Source organism: Oxyura jamaicensis, chromosome 6 (assembly GCF_011077185.1).
Source record: "Oxyura jamaicensis isolate SHBP4307 breed ruddy duck chromosome 6, BPBGC_Ojam_1.0, whole genome shotgun sequence".
In the NCBI taxonomy this organism is placed as follows: Eukaryota; Metazoa; Chordata; class Aves; order Anseriformes; family Anatidae; genus Oxyura; species Oxyura jamaicensis.
Genome location: NC_048898.1, coordinates 9311625 through 9333432, shown reverse-complemented (window position 1 = coordinate 9333432; position 21808 = coordinate 9311625).

Below are 21808 nucleotides of genomic sequence, written 5' to 3'. Positions count from 1 at the left end.
TGGTACACAAATCCCATTAAGAGGGTTTAATTGTTATTTAAAAGCTTACAGACAAGCAGGAATAAAAGGGTGCCCGGTTCAGATATTCTCCAGATGCCCATTTTCCTCACATTTCGGTCACACTGAATGCAAGATCCATCCCTCCTCCTGCTGGCAGCCATTAGATATGACTGAAAGAGGGTAGAGTAATTCCCAGTTACTGTAAGCAAACACCAGCAAGCCAGCACTGAGCATTGCCCCCCACCAATGCTCCAGGCTCCTGCAGTGTTTGCCCTGCCCTGTCAGTGGCACTGACAGCTTCACTCAGCAGGCTTATCTGCACTGCAGTGACTGGAGTTTCCCACTTCATAATTTGTCTCTTTTAGGAAGTAACCCACTCCCATAACAGGGCTCTAAGGCCAGGGCTGCCAATAGCATTGCTATTCACACCTTTTTTCCCCTCTTCCCTTCCCTCCAGGTGACGGAAGAGAAGCAAACTGGGAGGTCCATTCAGGTGAGCTGACCGTACACTGTACACAGGGGCAGCACTGAAGTCTGAATTTGCTTCACACATCCTGGGCTCTCTCGTCACTGTCCTGGTGGAAGGAACACAGAGGAGGAGCTGGTTAAGTGCTGCCTCCAGCAAACACAGAGTAATGGCAAAGAGTGGGCTTGTCAAGCTTCAAGCAGTGGAAAACATTAACCTCTGAAAATGCATCCTGGTTGTTCCATTAAGGGTATGAGTGAAGTGTCTGGTCTGATTTTACTAAATTGATGTATGGAAACAGGCATCGTTTAGAATCACAAGCTTTGTTAAACCTTTCATTGCTAGGTTTTAAGCAGGTCTGAGGCCCAATTAAAAAATTAAGTACTAAAAAATTTAAGCCATCTTTGCCTTTCTGCTTCAATGTGACTCATTAGCTCCCTAAAATTAGATTTTTAATCTCACATTGGCACCCCATTCTCTGTCACTCAAGTATCACAATCAGTGAGAAGATTATGGCCACTTATGTAGTATCTATTTTCTTACAATCTTTTTAGTGCCATAAATGCTAAATATATCATCCAGTTTAAATTAGCTTTCACCTGAAGTTGACTCCAGTTAACTACACAGGAACTGTCATTTTAAGCAAGAAATATTCCCACACTTCAGAGGGTATTAAGCTGCTCAGTTCGTGTAAACAGATTACCTCAGAAGTAGTGAATTCTCCAGCAGCTTTTTGGAAGCGTGGGACATGTGAACTGTTAGACTGTCATGCACGGGTAGATTGGTTACAGTACTCACGCCACGAACAGCCATCCCAAACAGCGCAACAGTAAACTGGGACTGCTCGTGCAGCTCTTTAATCCTGGCTACATTTGCAAGTGGCTTAAACTGAACAAAGCCTTTCTGTGAATTAATTCTAATTCCCACTAGCTGTTTTGTTTTTTTCCCCCCAGGACAGACCTTGAGACCCTTACAAGGAGCTGACACGTCCCTTTGCAAGGGGAAGACCATTGTTAGATCACCTTAACCCAACTAAACAACCATCAGGTGCAACACCCTTAAAGTTACAGGTTCACATCAAAAGCTAGATTTAACAAGGCTGCAAACTTCCACACATCTTACTCTGTTTTTTTCAGGCACCACATGGATAGAAGAGAAGTCTGCCCTCAGCTAGTCTGGCATTTTCTCATACTTAGGAAGAAAATGATCCCCAAACCCTACCCTGGCCTGGGAAATGTCATAGAAATGCAAATTAAAATACATCTGATTGTGTCTGCCTGTCCATTTTGCTTCAGCTTGTGGTGAACAATTAAACAGATGCCTAAAGCTGAGCAGCAAAATGAGAACCCAGGAGCTCTTTCCACAGAGTTTTCCTCTTTCACTTGGAGAGCTGCCACACACACAGATTGTGATATTCTCAAATGTTCATTACTGGGATACACTCATCTGTTAAACACAGATTGGAAGGGGAGTAGAGATGAGGCTGGTCGAAGGAGAAATAATGAATCCAAAAATGTTCTTGTGAACTGCCATGACCATTACTGTGAGACTTCACGAGCTTCTGTTCAAAGAGCAATGAAACCCCTGCAAAATAAGCACACTGAAATAAGCAGTCAGGGTCCTGCATCAAAAGCAGAACCAAACTGGTTGTAAGCGTGAAACCAAGAGCCCATAGTAATGAACACAACCCTCATGCTGATTCCAGAATGTTTTTCCTTAAAGAAACAGATTTCTTTTGCCTTCTGGGCAAGTTGCATAGTAGGAGAAAAACATTTTCAACTTCTCCTGGATACAAAAGCAAGGAGGTAATAATCAAGACAGTTAATACTGGGGGAAATGTAAACTTCATGTATTTGAGCCTCCTGAAGCTAGAGTGTGTGAGCAGCTCACGGACCCCAGCAAGAATACTGCTACCTGAGGGGCACTCCGTTTTGCTGGGACACAAGGAAAGAAACAAACACCACAGGAAGGAAGTTGATGGAAAGGTAAAGGACAAGGACACAGTGGTAAGATCACATTTACAAACTTCTTCAGTTTTCCTATATTTGCATTTGGAAGCATATTCAATTCTCAACTCCAGCAACCTCTCTGACTCAGATCAAGTTTCCTACAGCAGGTAACGGACATACATCCCAGGTAGGTTACATGCTTCAGAAGAAGTCATCTGGGTTTCATAAATAAGGTCATTTCAAATAAAAGGCTTGTTTACTTTCATTCCACAGGATTTTTAAAACTTGCACACTGATACTGTTAAACATATAAGCGAGTTAAGCAACTATCTATCATTTCCTCGTAAAATACGGGTTAGTTTAATCTTCTTAGGCTCTATTATGGTACTATAGGGCATAGCTATAATATGAAATACTATGTCACATTAAACAAAAGAAGCTCCAAATGTTTTGCTCTCCCTCTTTCATTCATTTATTTTAGAAAAACAGACTTCATACCTACAGGTTCTGTAATTTGCTTCAGGGACATCTAGAGGCAATTCCAATCACACAAAAAACCAACAACGAGATTAAACTCAGAGGGTTAATGTGTTGCAAAGGGCAGTTGTGATAACAGATTGTAGTGTCATCCCATAAGTGACACCCAAAGGAATCCCGCCAGCCATGCCAGTAACAAAAGCAGCAATATTGTCTCTACAGTGAAAATTTGCCATTTCCATATTCTTTGGCGATGGTAACAGAGGACTGAATAAAGAGAATTTGAGCTGGGATGGAAAACAGTTTTCACCTGTACACCCATTCTGGTTTGTATTGATTGTTTCTATGTTCCCTACAACTGTTTGCGCAGGTAGTGAATTGGGATAAACTACTAACATGTCCACTGCTACATGGTAAAATCATTACCCCCATGTACTGGGTCTGGCTGGGATGTTAACTTTCCCTGCAGCAGCCCATACAGTGCTGCGCTCTGCACTTGTAGCTAGAACAGCAGTGGTATCACACCAGTGTTGTGTCTGCTGCTGAGAAGTGCTGGCACAGCATCAGGACTCTCTCCGACCCTCCTAGGGGGTGGGCAAAAAGTGAGAAAGAAACATCAGCAGGGCAGCTGACCTAAACCAACCAAAGGGATATTCCATACCATATGATGTCACACTCAGCAATAAAAGGTGGAAAAAGGAAGAAGAGGGGAAGGGTGGGCTCTCGTTGCGAAAACGTCTGTCCTCCTCCCGAACACCGGCTACGTGCGTTGAGGCCCTGCTTCAAGGACGTGGTCAAGCATCGCTCATTTGTGGGAAGTAGAGAGTAATTTCTTTCCTCTGCACTTCCACATAGCCTTTACTTGTTTTGTTTAGTTATTCCCTTTCCCCCCTCCCTTTTCCCCTTTCCCTTTTTTCCCTTTAGTTGAATTGTTTAATTAATAATAATATTTCCTTAATTATATATATATATATATATATATTTTTCCCCTTTTTAATTAAATCATCCTTATCTCAACCCGTGAGTTGTTCTTTCCTTTACTTCTTCCCCTCCTCATCTGAGGAGGGGGAGTGAGAGAGCGGTTGTGGTGTTCAACTGCCTAGCACGGTAAAACCACCACACCCCATCAGGCCATTTCTAGAAAGAGCAAAATGCTAGAGAGAGGATGGTCCCCACAGGGAAGGGTCTGGTGTCCTGAGCACCCATAGGTCCATTTAATACAGTGACCTGCCTCCATTTACTGAACCAGTTTGGCAGATGAAAGTTTACTGAGTATATTTAAACTAAGGGCTGCTAAAGCAGCTTATGTGACGTTTTAATCTAGCTTTTCCATACTCATTTGTAGAATGACCATTGGAAAGGGGAACAGAGAAGAAATTAGTGCAACACATCCACTGACAGACTCTGAAAATGTGACCACATGAAACTACCTGCAATTACATATACAGATCTGTGGCTCATTCCTTACCATCAAACAACTCTCCTGACAACTGAGCATTTCTACAGACCACTGACTAGAGGCACATTCCCTGTGAGCACATCACAGACAAGCCCTGGACAGGCTGCACTTTACAAAATTAATTTCATCCTCTGAACAAGAAAATACAAATCATCTGCATGAATTTCCCTACCACCCCCTTCCTCAGGAAAGAAAGCAATGCGTGCTACAATGCACAGACTGGCTCTGATCACAGACTGCCTGACTTATTTTACAGGTGTTACTTCTCTTTCACTCTATGGAGGAAGTATCTTCATGCCATTTTCCCTTATATAAGGCACTAAAGGAAATAATGCTGATCTCTTACAAAACATTAAGAGATGTTATTAAATATATTTATATCGTATTATTTTCCTTTACAAGGTCTTCCATATTTTTCTATAGCAGTAAGGCATACCAGACCAAAAGCCAAATTAGTGCAAAATCATTTACCCCCAACATGTCCAACAACTGACGTTAATTCAGCACGTGACAGAAAAGGCTGATTAAAGGACAGCAAGCAGCCATTGTGACAGCAACCATTTACTGCTCCTAATGCCTCAGGTGTGACCTTCTGGTGATTCCCCAGCCCATGCACTGCAGGCTCACTTACCTACCATGCTGCAAAACTGTAGACAACAGGATCACATCCAGGTACCTTATGTAACCCACAATTCCTTCACAGGTCTTCTTCCTGGCATTGCCACTGCTCTTGTAATTACACAATAAAGTGACATTATTTTAAAAGTGAGCATTGCCTAAGTCTGGTGTACAGATACTGAAATATCCTTTCCAACAGCGGTACAGACACTGCTTCATAATCAAAGACCTAGTCCAAGCTGTTCTCTGAGGGGACAGGACCTCAACCCATCAAACACCTACACCTACACACAGCCCCACAGGGCCAGGAGCCAGGGTTGCTGTCACAGTCCCCTGTGACTGTCCCACAGCCAGAGAACAGATTAAGAGCCCCTGCTCAGGGCATGGAGTCTGTGACTCAAGACAAAAATACAGGAAGGGATACATACTACAAACACAATTACACTTCCTGGGTAACGAGCACTGTCTTCAGTTTCCAGAAGAAAACCCTATTCTGTCAGCATGGCTCCAAAGGTGAAGAGTCAGTTCTCATCACCTGTCACAGCAGGAGAAGAAAAAAATCACCTTTGGGTAATCTCATCCTGGGGATAATCAAGTTAGCTCAGCCTGGCAGACGCTGTGGAACTGAGAAGCAGGAGGAGCAGATGCAGCATCGATGCAGCCAGCCTTTGCTCCTGGGTGGCAGGAGCCATGCCCAGGCTGGAGGTCTCTGCTTGTCTGGGCATCCCACCTTCCCTCAGCAGTTGCAGCACCTGGCTGCTGCAGTAGCTCCCTAAATTACAGAAGAAAACAACATGATCTGCTTAAACCACAAGACCCACCAGGCAGTGGATTTCTGGGTGATTATCACATACCTTAGGTTGCCTCTAGACTTTAATCACCAAAGAAGTGTGATAATCTGCAAGATTCATGCCCTATGGTGGCTTATCACAGGCAGAAAATGACACAAACAGTTGTGCCGTCCAACCACTTAGATGCGTTTCTGTCATGGATCCCAGGACCCACTACATGCCCTCAGCTGGTCATACGCAGAAAACAACTCTCCTCCTTTGCCACTGCTAAAGGTACACCACAGACATCTTCCAACACGCCGCATCAGAGATGTGCTGACTAGATACTTCCAGGCACAGCTGGGAGATGGAAAGGTCATTCGGTGCTGTGCCACCACTCAAAATAATACCACATTGGAAAGAGCTGCTGAATATAGATCAGTCTAATATTGACGGCACACAGCGGCAGAAATCCAATCAGGGGGAAGGGAAAGACATTGGTCTCTAATAATTACTTCCTCACTTTTATAAATTTCTTTGATGAGCTCTCAGTTGTGGGTAGCTGCCATTTCCTTCAGTCTGTGCTGACACTTTAGTACAGGCATGGGCTGTTTCTGCTGGATTTTGAATCAGAGAAGAGGACTAGACAATTTCCTGCAGAAATCAGTGAGTCACCTACCAGCACCCATCCAGGCTCTATAAAAGAGAAGTTGGCTAAATAAGAACAGAACCAAAGCAGTGTTTAAGTCCAAAGACATTTAAGTCCAAAGACACCAGTGCAAGGATTCCTGAAAACACAGAAAACATTCTTTGCAAGAAGGCCAGGAAACAGAGGTGCATTTCAGTCTGCTGCTCTGCAAGAGCTGCAGGGTCTAGGCGTGGCTGCCCCCTCCACCCAGCTATTTGTCAAAGAAGCCCAGCCGTGTCTCAGCGTATTTATTTTGGACTTAAGGCCAGAGCCGTCTATGACACATTGGAGGGAGGTTCATCGTCGGTCTCCTCAGGCCAATGGCAGCACACCTTGCTGCAGCTTAATCTGCTCTAAGCAGCCCAGACAGAGCAGCTGCTGTTTGCTCTTGCACAAATGCTGCGGATTTCCCTGTGAAGTCTGGATTTGACAAACTGGGAGCAAATAGAGACAGTTGATGACACCCGAGCATCTGAGCAGATTGCCCTTTAATGAAAACAAATGCTACCAGAGAGAAACATGTTTTTATAGGTAACCCAAAAATGTAACATGTTTGCCGGTCACGAAAACCCATCAAATGAACATTTGTCTCCTGTATCATGAAGCATCACAGACATCTTAAATTCTGATGTGACAATAGGAAAACAAAAATGACAGCATCACACCCAACCCAATATCTCCATTGATCATACAAGTGTCTCATCCTCAGAAAGGAAACCTTTACAAAGATCCTTAACAATGCTCAGAAGACACAAAACTAAGACCTTCCCATAAAAAACTCCTGTTGAAGCAAGTAATTAGTGGAATTCCTACATGAGGAAGTTGATAGCTATCCAGTACAAAGATACCAATACTGTCAAGAAAAGAAGCAAGTCACTTTTTATGACAAGAGTATTGTCTTTTAATACTCAACTCCTCAAATAATTCTACCACTAAATACTTACTATCACCCTACACAGGATCTAGTAAAAAAATTAACATTAACTATTCTTTAAAATACAAAACTCATCAGTCTCAGAGACATGAAAACAGAGCTGCAGAATTCAGTGTCAACATACACAAGCCAAAAAAAATATTTGTTAAAGTAGCAAATCAGTGCTTATACTGTAAGCAATGGAGGATGAACTTCCTATATCAAACACCCAAGATGCAGTAGGAAATATTAAATAAGGGAGTTCTGTCAACCTGTAGGTTGAATTAATTTCTTGATATGCCCCAATAATTGCCTTCTCATTTCAGAGAAGCATTTTTTTTTTATATGCAAAAGGTGGCATCAGATCTTTGTGCTAAGGAATGAAAAAGCAGCAGCTGCTCCACAGCCCAAACACGAAAATAAAATATGTTTTCACAGCAAAGACATGCAGAAATGCTGTGCTGTCAGCAACAATAAAATACTAACTCGTAAACAGAAGTGAGTTACAGTAAATAGAAGGAACCCCACTCCCTGCCAGGCTGCATCTCCAGTAGCAACTGGCATATGTGCAAAGGGAAATGAAATTCTATCAGATAATGCTCCTCCATCTGCTTATACTCTGCATCTTCCACGCTCTCGTTTTCCTTTGCTGTCAAAGACTTCCCTAAATGCAAGGCAGCAGATAACGAGCTCTAGGGCTGAAATGACAAGGGCTTTCCCCCCCAGTACACGATACCTTTGCACCCCCTACTGGGGAAAGGCTCATGAGCAAACAGCTTTAAGAGGCCCTCCACACGGCCCTTCTCTCCCCCCACCCTCCCCTCCACCCCCCACATCACACCCATTTACCTGCTCCTAACTGGTTTGACTTCAGCATTTTATTTCTTTTAGCCTCGTGCCATTAGTTCGTTTCTGTTCATGATCTCTATTGACTTTAATCTTAGTCAGTGAAGTTTATACATGGAATTGATGAATACTAAGGGAAACTCATCTCAGTTCCTTATTTTATCATCACATTTTTCTACAGTCACTCAATTTTTGCTTCTCTTAAGGAAGGAAGCCTTAGGCTGGATACAAAGGCTATTTTAATACAAAAAAAAAAAAAAAAAAAAAAAAACAAAAACCTAGCAAAGAAACATAATGTAACATGCTGGGAGAGCAAACTGGGCCTTTTCTGTGGACACATGGAAAGCACTGGGGCAGACTCTGCAGCAAGGACGGGGAGCTCTCATTTCTAACCCTAACTCTTTCCCATTAAGTTTTTCAGCAGCAGATCACAGTATGACAGTTTTACTCTTATCAGTATTACTTTTCACGTAAATAGTAATCCAAGGGAAAGTGTTCGTGCTACTCAGTAGAAGATACATTAAAATAAAAGCATTCAGGGAAGTTCCTAAAGAAGTTGGATATTTGGTTATTGCAGCTTAGCAAGTAAAGATGGCAATAAACTCATTTTTAAAGAGCATGTCTGCTATTACATTTGTAACCAGAAGGTGGCATTAAATTGCCACAAATCTGCTCCATGTGCCCTTAACTGTGCTGTTCACCAGAGCCCAGAAAGTCCAGGGCTCTTCACACACCCACAAATCTGCCATTAAAGCTACCACTGCTGCAGACTCCCGAGTATTAGAGTAATATAACTAATTACCAACTCGTGCTACACTGGTAACAAAAATGCTTCACTTCCTCCCTCCTGTCTGTTCCTCCTGTACATCTGCCCTGGCTTTTCTGGAAGACCACTGCAACTGTAGGTCCCACGTCCAGTCCCAGCAGTCTGTTTTCCCTGCTGCAGCAGACGGACCCTTTGCATCCACACACAAATTGAGGCTGAATGAGGGGAGGCAGGGTCTGAAAGTTTATGATCAGGGGACTAAATGCCCATTTACCAGACTCTGCACCTCCTCTTCTGGAAAGTTACTGGTTCAACATATTGAGTCCAAGTCTAGTACCACCACCATGAAGCTCCACTAAGGGCTGAGGCAGGGCTGCACCCATTTCCTGCACTCTCCAACGGCACCAGCTTGCTGCACTCATTACAGGCACACCGACTTCTTTGCCTGCAACCACAAAAACCACAGCAAAACTCAGTGAGTGTTGCTCTACAGAACTGCACCTCCAAAACAGACTGCTGACCCCAAGCAGGTGCAGCAACCAGCAGTGGTAAATAATAACAACACTACTTAACATACATTTAAGACACTATAGACAATACCCAAGGACTGGCATCTGTTTTTAAAGGGTCATTGCAGATTGTGATCCCTTGTTTTCTTAAGGATAGAACGAAATTCAGATGATATTGCAGTGGCAGAATTCCCACCCATCTCCACCAGGCAGGTTTTATCTGTTTTTCGCATTGGTAACATGCAATCCTGCCTTAGATCAGCAGTGGAGCAGCACCTCAGAAACTCAGGGCGGTTTCAGAGGAATAGGTTCCTATGATCTTCACCACTTATACCATCTCCAAAGAAAAGGCAAAACTACAGGAATCTGTGGGGTGGCTGGATCCCCTGCAGGTGTCCAGCAAGTCCAAGGGCCAGACTTCCACCTTGCCTCTCCTACAGTGTTTCCATATAAATTTATGGATGCGTTCTTACTGACTACCACTACAGAGAGTTCCCAGGTTTTACTGAGAGAGCTTATCTCCTCCACAGCCTGCAGCCCTGAGCACCATGGAAGGCATCCCAGGTGCACAAGCTTATATTGAAAGCATCTCCCTGATGGCTGAGGTTTCAGAAGAAAAAAATAAACGTACACACACATCTGCACACTAACATAAAAAATGACCTCGGAGCCTTGAAAGTTTCTTCCATGTGGAGGAGTTGAGCAGGAGGTTCAATTCCCTCCTGCACTGCTCCAGATCTGCCCTGCTACCCTCGGTCCCAAGGACCCCACACACTCCTGAGCAAGGACACCACGGGGCAGGCACAGCTCCAGCTGCACCTCCAGCTGCCTGTCATGGAGGATTTCCGAGCAGGCTGCAGCAGACAGTGGTCCTGCTCCCCTCAGCCATGTCCCTGCCTAAGTCACAGCCATGCTCTGAAGGAGCAGGCTTTGCTGCCCCAGGACTAGCTGCCTCTCAGCTCACAGCACGCCAACAGCACACTGGCCATGAGCAGTTGCCATCTCAACACAGACCCTAGTGTACTGCCAGGAGGATCTTCAAATAAAAACAAAACACGTATAGTTTTAAACTATGAGAGCACAACATGCTTATTTCATTTTCCATTTTTTATGGGTTTGGTCATATTCTTTTTTGATGAATTCTTATTTTGTTACCTCACCCCATGCAAAAGAGCATGGCTAGGAGAAGAAATTGATGTTTACTAAAACGTACAGAAAACAGTAAATAGACAGTAAGTTGCAAAATGGAAGTATTGGCATGCATGATATTTCACCTCTGACACAAGGTCAGACTTGACAAGGTGAATACTCACGTTTCTTTCTGTGACCATTTCCATGCAAACAGCGAGACACTCCCACAAGGAAGAACCTAGGCATTGATACTTACACAAATTAGAAAGTCTATAAATAACTCATGTCATAAGGACAAAGCTCATTTTTTCTTTCTTTCTCAAGAAAAATTACAATAAATTTTTTCCTGCCTTTCTGATAATTCGGAGAGATCTGAGTGTTCAGAGCATGTTGTTGTTGGAAAAGGGGCTCCCATGACAGACACTTAAAGCTAAGCTTTGCCAACACCCACATGGAAGCCCAGACAAGCTGAGTAAGTGCACGCAGAGGGATGGAAACTTGAGAAATGAAACTAAGGTTTGGAAGAAGCCATTTGGGCTGCCAGTCACCTGTATCTGTGCATCCTCCTGGCAGTCCAGAAGTCCGTGCATCCTTTGCCTGGGACCTGGTGGTGGAGGCACAAAGAGAAGACAGACCGAGCCCAGCTCTCAGCATGGCACAAGCTGGATGTCAAAAGCCTTATCTGGATTCAGAATTTAAACACAGGGTGGAAGGGTAATGTATGAACACTACTACTGCTGCCTGAGAAAATTTAAGGAAGGAAGAGGTCTGGAGTAGACAGGCAACAGCAGGTAGCTCTGATTGAAAGCACAGTGATGCTCAATTTGTAGCATGTGAAACTACTGAAAGATTGAGTACTTGGAGACTGAGGGAAATGCAGAGGGAGCCCCTGGAGGGGAACCATATTTCAGCAGGTCATGAGCAAGCCAATAATGATTTCCACTTCATTTGTGTGCGCACTAAACATACTTGGCATTACTTCAGAGGCTGGGGTCAAAAGTTCGATGAATATAGATCTTTGCTGAAGGCACTGTGCTCACAGAGGCATCTGGATCCCTGCTACAAGGGGGTCAGAGCCAGGTTTGCACTACCCCTTACCCCTGCCCTGTCCTGGCATGTTTTCCCAGCTGAGTTCCATTACACAACAGCATACAATACTTACACACCTCTCTCCTGCCAGCAGGAGACACCCACACCCCATTTCTCATTAGCAGGAAAAATTGTTTCCATACATGTAACTGGCACTCTGAGAATCAGCCACAAAGCTTCTCTTGCTTATTGCCTCACTGCTAGGATGCTTCAAAACAGCAAACAGGAAGCATAAAAACATGGCTAACATTTATTTGGGGATCTTGCATTAGCCTTTCCATGGTATCAGCAAGAACTTTCCTTTGCTCCAGATCCTCTTCAGAACATCTTCCAAAAACATATCTAAGTACAGCACACATGTACACACACATACTTACTCATACATATGAGGGAGGGGAGAAGGATAGCCAACTCCCCTATCACCCATCAGGTAAAGGTGAATAATGACAGAAGGTTAAACTAGAGCACTAACGGTGGCCAGTGCCTGAAGCAGAGAGCACAAATAAGTGTGTTGCAACAAACCAGCATACACACTTTCTCTCCGTGGTGATGCCTGCACTGCAGTTGATGTCCTCGCACAGCTTTCAACACCCATCATTTCACGCCACACAGTAGGACACCCATTTTCCAGGTAGAAACAACATTTGGTGTTGGGGATATCTCCATGGGACTTAACATGCAATCTCACCTTTTGCTATTAAAAAAAGTAACCAGAGTGAGGGCGGAAGTGCTTCCATGCTTAATTTCTGTGAGCCAGCCTCCTGCCTAGCAGCTCCAGCAAGCCTCAGAGTTCAATTGGCTCTTAGCAGGCTATGAGAACTCATAAGTGTTTCAGATTATTTGCAAGACAAGAAAGATACAGCACATCCATGTGGAAAAGGAATCAGGCTGTCTCCCATATGCTTTCCCTTCTGCTTTGTCCCTCTCTTGATCTACCCCCATAATTTGGAGAGTGCAACGTTTTGGTCCCCAAGACACTACATTTGCAAGTGCATTGACAAGAAGAGCACTTAAAAGCCCCAGGAGTCGTGCACCAAACAGGTTCCATTTCATGTCCCATTTTATAGGGAGCTTTGGACCAGCCTCATTACCCTGGTGAGGCAGCAGCAGATGCCTGCTTACAGACAGGCATCACCTTTGTCCCTAACCCTGGGACAGCCCCAGAACAAGCCAGCATGCCAGCCGCAGGAGCAGTGCAGGCAACCATTGCCATGGCCTCTCTGGAAAAGGGGGCTGCTGCACCCTTGGCTGCTTCCCTGCTTGCCTCCCCACTTTGCCTCAGCAGCTCAGCAAGTGCCAGCACTGAGCTGGTTTGCCTGGCCCCCAGAAAAGCACTTAGCAAATAAAGGTCTGCCAGCTGATCACTTAGCTCCTTGGCAACACTGAGAGCATTTTGATCTCACCCTTTAGGCTTTGGTGGCCTCGGTAATATCAATCCCATGTGCTCTGAGATGCATGGTGGAGTTCCCCCACACCTTCACAGGGATGGCCCTTCAGTGGTCCCTTTCTGCTCTGGTAGCATTTGGCTGTTCCTGCTTTTGGGTACTAGGACAAAGGTGACCTGCAAGCACCAGTTCCTGGCTGAGGAAGGTAACAGAGCTGCACCAAAAAAGAGGGTCAAGTGCATAGTCACAGCGTTATGAGAGTCTCTTTGATCCCTTGGCTTTCTTGCCCTTCTGCAAAAGGCACCAGGTGACAGGGACTCTGATGACTCACTGAGTTCCAGCACATAGTTCAACTATTTACAGAGAAATAGCAGGAAAGAGGAAGATCTGTCACCCCGAGGTTCACTACACCAGCTGTGTTTTCCAGCTACAAGTAGCCTCATAGAAAAGTCTTCCAGGGAAGCAGAGGATTTCAATGTGCAGAGAAACCTCATGCAGACTCAAGGGAAATGGAGGACCAGAAGCTTTCATTAGCTTGCACAGAGCTTTTCTGAACAGGATTCAGGTACTGAATATCGAAAAATGAATCCGTCTTCCCCGCCAAGGATCCTCTTGAACTTCAGTAGGAGCTTGCAATGCATGCTCTAAGGATATAAGCCTAATAGACTCACATTATCAGTTTGATTTTCTGCATGTAAGGAGAGAAAACTGAAAGAAAACAAACTTATTCCTTCTCTTTTCTTAAAGAAACTTTTCATTTTTTTTTAAGGTAATTAAATCTCCCATAATGACTACTGCAATCTAAATCTAATAAGCGCGAGTTTCTGTTTTCCACTGGTAGCCATTTGTACTGCTTGATTTAGGCAACTCACTAAAGCATAAGAGGAACATTGCAAGACAACCTTCTTGAGGCAGTGGATAAGAAAAAAGCTTACCTAAACAGTATTAAATCACTACAATCAATTGCATCTTATTGCTTATGCTCCGCTGCCATTGGCAGGAAAGGCACAAGCTGGCTTATTTACACATGCACGTACACCAGTGAACTCATTCACACACAGCTGCTTTCCACCTCAGAGCAACAAAAAATAATAATAAAAATAATTAAACCTCATCAGCCTTCGAGCATATGGGAGCCTAAGAGCCCCAGAGCCAGATCCTCAAAAAATGCATCAGGCTCCTCTTGAGAGAGATTGGGGCCCGGCTCCTGCAGGGCCTGGCTGCCAGAACTGCCACGGCGCCTGGTCGTCACACTCCAGCAATACATTACCCCGTGGTATCGACCCCCCTGCTCTGGGTTAATTCTTTTAATTGTCTCAGCACATCTTTTCCCATTAGGCTGATGTAACTTGTTTAAGCATACACAGATTGATTTATGACAGCACTAGGGACATTAATCAGATGCCTGCTCTCCAGTTAATGTGCTCTGTAAGAGAGGCAGGACAATAGTCTCCTGTACGGGAGCTCTAGCCTTTTGCCAGAAAATCAAGCAAAGCCTCACAGCAAGAGCAGAATTACACCACACTAAGAGGAGATGGCTCCCACCAGTGCAGCGGGTAAGGCAAGGTCATTGCCTCCTGCTCTTGATTCTCAAGTGCCATCTTCTTCAAATATAGCTGCAATCAAGGAAGTGGAAGGTATCTTTGAGTTCACTGTTAGGAACTTATTGGAGCCCATTGAAATCCTAAAACCTCATCAGGAGGCAAAGGGTTCCCTTCAGACATAATCCCATTTGTCTCCATTTAAAGAGGCACCTTCCCTCGCAGCACATGTTCAACATCTTTTAGCTCACTGCTGTGTGCTCCCTGCTGTGTGCTCCCTGCATTCCCCTTTCACTGCAGTAACGTGCATGGTGCAGAAGGCTGCACAAAACAGCTTTCTTTTCCACACACACAGTTTAGGTCATGCAATGACAGAGCATTCGGATAGCAGGGAGATAGGTAAAAAAATGATAGTACCAATAAAGATTGAAAAACTCTTAGGAAAAAGTAGGAAATCCTGCAAACCCAAAGTACTTTTCATTTTATCACTGTGCTCAAAATTAAATCAGTTAGATGTATTCAGTAAGAAAGAATTTCATGCAGGTGCCACCATCTCACTGAATGAGAAAGCAAATTTGCCCCCCTACATTCATGCTTCTACAAGGAAAAAAAAAAAAAAAAAAGACACACTTTGCCAACGTGCCGAAGAAAACAAGAAAACAAGTTCTGATTCTGACTCTAACCTACATAACCAGACACTGTTTGAGATCACAGCCATGTCACACCAGGCTCATCACTTTTTGACAGCAAATCCCATGCATTTTCCCCATCAGCAACAGGGCTCAGACCAGGGACTCTCTCATCTCATCCTCCTGGGTGCTCCCCCATCACCCAGCCTGTCCTGCCTCAGTTAGCAGTCAGACTTCACTCCCTTCACACCTGCAAATCCTTCAGACAGCCTTTGGTACCATTCCTAAACACAAAGTTCCTGGATGTGCTGACAAGTCTCAGCACTTCTTAAGAAATTTATTCCACCTATGACCTAGCCTTCTCCAGTCCATGGGGAGAGGGGGAGGAATTTACCTAATATTTTTTTTTAATGCAGATGTGTTATCTTGAACCAAGAGCCAGCACCACCTCAGCCCCTTTAAACACAGGGGAAGGAGAACCAACTTGGTCATAACCAAGCAAACTGCCTGGAGCCCGCTAGCAGCAGCTTCACAGCCCCAAGCTGGGGCCAGAGCTGCCCTGGGCAGGGTGTAGGACACACCCCTAGGCAAGCACCACCCACTGCTCTACTCCAAGCCCAGTTCTCACCCAGCAAGGGTCTCCAGCAGCATGAACCCCACAAGAGCTTTCCCAAAGCTCTGTATCAGCATAGGCACTCCAGGGAAGGGACTTGAGGTAGGACTGACACTAGCTGTCCACACTTTTGGCCCAGGCAGGGAGGCAATTGGAGGTGCCTGGCCCCCAGGAGCCAGCCAGAGCAGCCCAGGTTTCTAGAGCCAGGTAGCAGGGTGCATTTACAGCAAGTTCTTGGAGAACAACCCTCGTGCTGAGAGCAACTCACATTTTCAGACAAAATAAGTGAGACAATTGTAAAAGTATCCTCAGAAGATTCATGAGCAAAGACCAAAAAAAAATTATAATGTATTATTAATTATGGATTATTCATTCAGTTCTACTCAAAAATATCAAAGGCTGCTTTGATAGATCTAAAAGCACCAGCAGGAGCCACTGCCCTTTGTGCCTCGCTAAGAGGCCTCACTAAGAGCCCCCCAGCTGACAAGGACCGTGTGGACCATATGCTGCTCTGGAACAGCACCAACAACACAGAGCTCCACAGATGCTCCAGGTGACAAAAAGCACAATGAAATCACTACCTTTGCTTTTCTGCCTCCACCCACAGTCTGTCCCAGGCCCCAGCTCTAACAGCAGCTTCAAACAAATACACTCTCATCCCATCCTCCTTAACAGGATCAGACGCAGCTTTATGCCTTCCTGAGGAACCAGCCCTGATGCACACCTGCTGTGTCTTCCTAAATTTGTGTGTAAATTTTCCTAATCCTACACATCTGCAAGTACCTATAAGGTGGCTTCAATCTCCACTGATTTTATCCATGCTGTGAAAAGGAGCATTTTCTCACCCTGTACTCAAATGTTTTTCTATAGTTCATAATTCAAAATGTCTTTGAAACTATTCAAAATGCTAACTCAAAGGATGAAAGCTTTTTATGAATGTAACTTCAGTGAATAAAAGAATGCATGAGAATAGATGGACAAGACCAGTGATAAATTCTGCCTCACAGCCTCACCCAAAACGCCTATAATATACGCACGAGTAAATATCTAAGGCACAATAATTATTCTAGGTTTATCTTCTCTGGATTTTGTAAATCACATGGAAAAGTGGGAGCCATGACAATGTTATGTTGTTTGTCCCCAGAGACCTATTTCATACTTTACTCAGAATTGTCTCCTTCATGATAATTTTGTAGAAAGGCATTACAAAAATTGCCAGATGCCAGAGCTTTTCTTAAGAGACAGCAAATTTCACTTAGATAGTATGAAGATATAAGCTGACTTGTATCCTGTCACTGGGATATGTCACGAAATAATATATTGTGCAAACATGCTTCTATTTCTTTACCAAGAGTTTGCTTCCCCGTTTAAGTAAAACATTCATATGCAATTCATTCTGCTTGGGACAATGTTGATCCCCTTACAGATTACCAAACTAAAACATTTGACAGGTTATTCGAAATACCCTTCTGTAGCCAGCAGGACAAAAATGCCCAGTGTGATGGAAACGTACATTTAAACTGTCAGCAAATCAGACTGCTAATCTGACACTGCTTTTAAAGCAACAGAAACTATCTGTGAGTGTGCGGAAGATGTGTCTCCTGCTGTCTCAGTTCTGAGAGGCTATTAAGCAACAGGGAGCTAATGAGGAATTTGATTTGGGCTACAGCAAAGCCCCAAAAGGTGAACAGACGTGAGTAGCTACCGGAGAAACACGCTAAGAATCAGTAGCGTCAAAACATACCTCAAGTTCCTGCTCACTGAAAAATTAGATGAGAAATGAATGCAGGCATGAACTTGAAAGCTTTTGGAACAATAATAGATTTTGTATTCTTACAATCGAAAAGCCGAAAATGGTGTATTTGGAGAAAAAACAATACTTCTCCAGTTGGTTGTGGAATATTTTGACAGGCTTCCTCAAAGGACCAAAGACAAAACAGGACAAAAATGATGCCAAAGAGCTGGGAAGAGAAGCAGTCATTGGGAGGGGAAGAGTCTTCCCAGGTCTTATAGCTGCTTCTTGCATCTCAGAGATGGTTACCAGTGCAGCATTTGTAGTCCTCGCCTAGCCTGTGACTGACAGAGGCTGACAGCCTGAAGGATACAAAGAAGAGACAAGAACAGATTACGGTGACACAGAGCAGATGCAGGCATAGCATGAACAAAACAGGAAATTTCAGACTGAACATTAGGAGACTACTCAAGCCATGAATTTTATTGGGCAGCAGTGTTCTCCAAGGGGGGAAGTGGAATTTCCATTGGCTCAGCCATTTAGAAGTAGAGGTATGTCCTGCAATTTCAGGGTTGGAAGCCACGCTATAATTCAATAGCTCTATTTTAACTCTAACTGCTTAACTGTCTATTACAACTAACAAGAACATCAAGTATTGCTGGAGCTACCATAAACCTAGGCATAAACCCTTGAATTACTTTCTATCTTCTCCTTCTCATCTATTTTTCCGCCTCTCTCTAAGCATTACTGCCAAAGAGTGAAGCAGCATGAAGTATGGGTGCAGCGTAAAAACAAAACAGATCGTTCACCATTCCTTGAAAAAAGCGTTAGGACAACCATTTTTAAAAAGAGGTTTTGCTTTATTAAACACAGCTTTCACAGAAATGGATGGGCACACTTCCACGTACAGCCCCCATCCCTCATCACATCTGTCCCACGCATGAAGTTCTGACTTCAGGAACGCATTACCACAGACAGGCTGTCCCTGGGGGCTTACGCCAAAAGCCCGTCGGCCAATGGGGCTGAGGCTCGTGCCCCCCGCACTGCCGACCAGAGCTGCCCAGCGGGCACAGAGCCCTACCTGCCCCCTCAGTGCCACCTCATGGGCACCACCAGCCATGGGATTTGCCAGCCCCTGCCAAGGACTCCCTCTTTCCTCTGCTCTCCAGAGCTCCTGTGTGTGTTTTTCTGTGCCTCTGCCCTCACCCGTGTGCCTGTCTGCCTTGGGAAAGCAGACTGCGGTGCCTAGCAGGAAAGGCAGGAAGCTCAGCTGCCACTGGCACACAGGAATACATAGCTTTTGCCTAGTGGCCAAGGCAAAATGACTGATGGTTTCTCAATAATTCCACTCGTGATAATTTATTGGTTTCTGTTTCACAGCCCCACTATTTCACGCACAGAAATGCATCTGAAACAAAGCTCCTGTAAATGGACTTTACCTTCTATCTTCTTCCTTTTCCCTTATCACACTTCTAAAGATTTTAACATACTTGTCAAACTACGTGAGCCTCTACTGCTGGACAGGATCAGATAAGCAGGTCTTTTAATCAGAAGTGATGTAGGAGAGAGACACATAATTAGTTTAGCACTAAGTGCTAAAAACTATCGCCATACCCTTAAGAGGACAAGCTCTCTATTGCAAACATTAAGTACTTGGGCTATTAAGAAAATTAATATTTTGCAGACACGAGGAACTCTAACTCTCTGAGTCATTGTGTTTGGACTCCTCCTATCAGAAAGTTTTTCTCCTGTGGAAGGAAGACTTTTAAGGACATCCAATTAACTTAAGCCCATTGCTGACAGCAGGCTGCATCATAGCAGTTGCTGCTTCTCTCTCTCTGTAAAATCATCCTGATACAGCATCAAAAACAACTGTCATTCCAAAGTGCAAGGACTATCAATTCTGTAGGTAGCAGGACAAGCAGGCACAGACTGTATACAGCCATTTTTTCTCTTTAGGTACTCATTTATTTTGATTTTTGGAGAAAAAACTTTCTCATTTTTCGAATTTCCCAACATAGGTAGATCTCTCTTCTAAAGCTAAAGTGGGTGTTAGAAGTGGGACCAGTTGGTCTTTCTAAATCCCCCTCTCCCTGCATGTTCAACTCTAACTGATATCATCATCAGACTTGTAGGTTTATACGCTTATACATGTGTTATATATTTTCTGCTGTTTCTGAAACCATTAAGATCCTAAACCTAATTTCTGGGCCTTTTTGGACTCAAGAATAAATTCCTGTATATGGCAAAGCAGTTATAATGACCTGTATTTTCCTTTATCTACAGTGTCTAGAACAAAGAAAGTAGTAAGAAGTCCTGGTGCAGTCAGCTCTGGTCTTTTTACAAACCTAAAACTTTCTCCTTCTCCTTGACATTAAAAGTGGCTTTCCAAAACTGCTTGTTATGCACCGCAGGACGAATGAATTACATCACCTCCTTCACGTTCCTCCACTCAAACCAAATAAGCATTACATCTTCTATGCTTTGGGATAAAAGAACAAAATTTTAAAAGTCATCTCATCTCACCCTTCAGTCCCACCCCAAATATAAGTTTCTAAGCCAAACACCAGGGAGAAGTTTTTTTGTTGTTGTTGCTTTTTTAAAAAAATTACTGTGGGTCCATCAACTCTGGCCACCTTTGAAGGTACATTTCCTCCCCATTAGTTCTGTCCAGTCAAAGAAGCTCACGTAGTGATGACGCATCTCTTGTAGATAAGGGTATCCACTGATTTGATTTACTAAGAAGGCTAAATTTATTATGCAGCGTTTTACAAGTATAATTCTGCTTTCCCATGATGGTAATAAATTCGATATCAGTTCCCCTGAGACAAGAGAACCAGTCCCTTTATTATCCAGACATGACCCCCAGAGCCAGATTCCATTTTAGAGACGGGAAATAGCCATATCTCTGATTAAAAGGGAAACTTTAATCAAATAAAGTGCCTCATCAAGCAAGAGCCAAGATTCCAATACTCCTGACTGCAGCACAGCAACGATCCAAAGTCATATCTGCCCCCAGCCCATTACCACTTACTGCAAACGTGACATCCATCCCAAACAGGAGGTACAACCGTCGGGAGTTTCCGTGTCATCTCAGGAGCTGCTCTGCCAGTGCCCTGCAGAAACATGTTCTCGGGCTGCTCCCCAGGCTCTGTTCAAGGACCCAAGAAAGATGGGCTTTGGGGCGTTTGGGTACATTTTTGAGCATCTAGATCAGTTTCAAGGGTGACAAGTAGCCTGAACCATGCAGCCAAGTGCAGCAGCCCTGGCTTTCAGCTAAGCACCCTTCCAGTCAGACTCTTCTATTCTCTCTGCTCCTACCCTCTGAAGCAGGCTTTTGGAGCATTAGGATACTGGCTCCTTCAGAGTCCCAGCTCTAGAGCTCTGTCCCTATTGTCAGTGGTGTATTTCTGTAGATTTACATCGGGCAATAAACAAATATGAAATAACGATAGCAACGACAATACGGATGTCCTGGCACATAAAGCACTATTAAGTGTGCTTTAAGCCTCCACTCGTGTGTAAGCACAATTCTGTATGCCACTCCACGCAGAGATCTATCTTAAAGTCTTGCTGGTCATCTAGACAGTTTTCTTGCAACATAGCAAGACTCTGCAATTGACAGATAAATCACCTCCCTTTCAGCTGCGGAAGCCCAGCTACGCAAGCAAATGAAGGCGCCCGAACTCCACATCCACCCAGGAACCGCTGGGCTGCGAGATCCAGTTATTTCACAGTCTTCGGCAGATAGCCCCCTTGGATCTGCCCATGTGTAACGTTTTGGTTACGGGAGCAACGAAATTTTCCCTCTGCTTCGTGGGGAAGCCACGAAGCAACACCGAAGCCGCTGCGCTGAGCGATGCCGCCCGCCCCGCGGGGCTTCCAGCCGCAGCCCCGGCCGGGCACAGCTCGGGAAGCCGGTAACGGCCCAGCAGCCGTCGGCTCGTCTCGGCCGTCTGTCCGTCCGCCTGCCTGGGCGCTACACTGGACAGGCACGGCCTCGGGCTCTGCCCGCTGCTGCGCATCGGGGACCCGGGACGGTGTCGGAGGGGACGAGCCGTCGACGGGCGGCCGCCGACCCGCGGAGGCTCCGTGCTGCCGCGCCGTCGGGGCGGCGAGAGCACCCCTGGGGGCGGGCGGGCAGGGCCCCCCCGTGCCGACCGGTCCCGCAGCCCCCTTCCCGCGGCCGCTGGGCGCCGCACGGCGGGGCGGGGCGCGGCGGGCGGG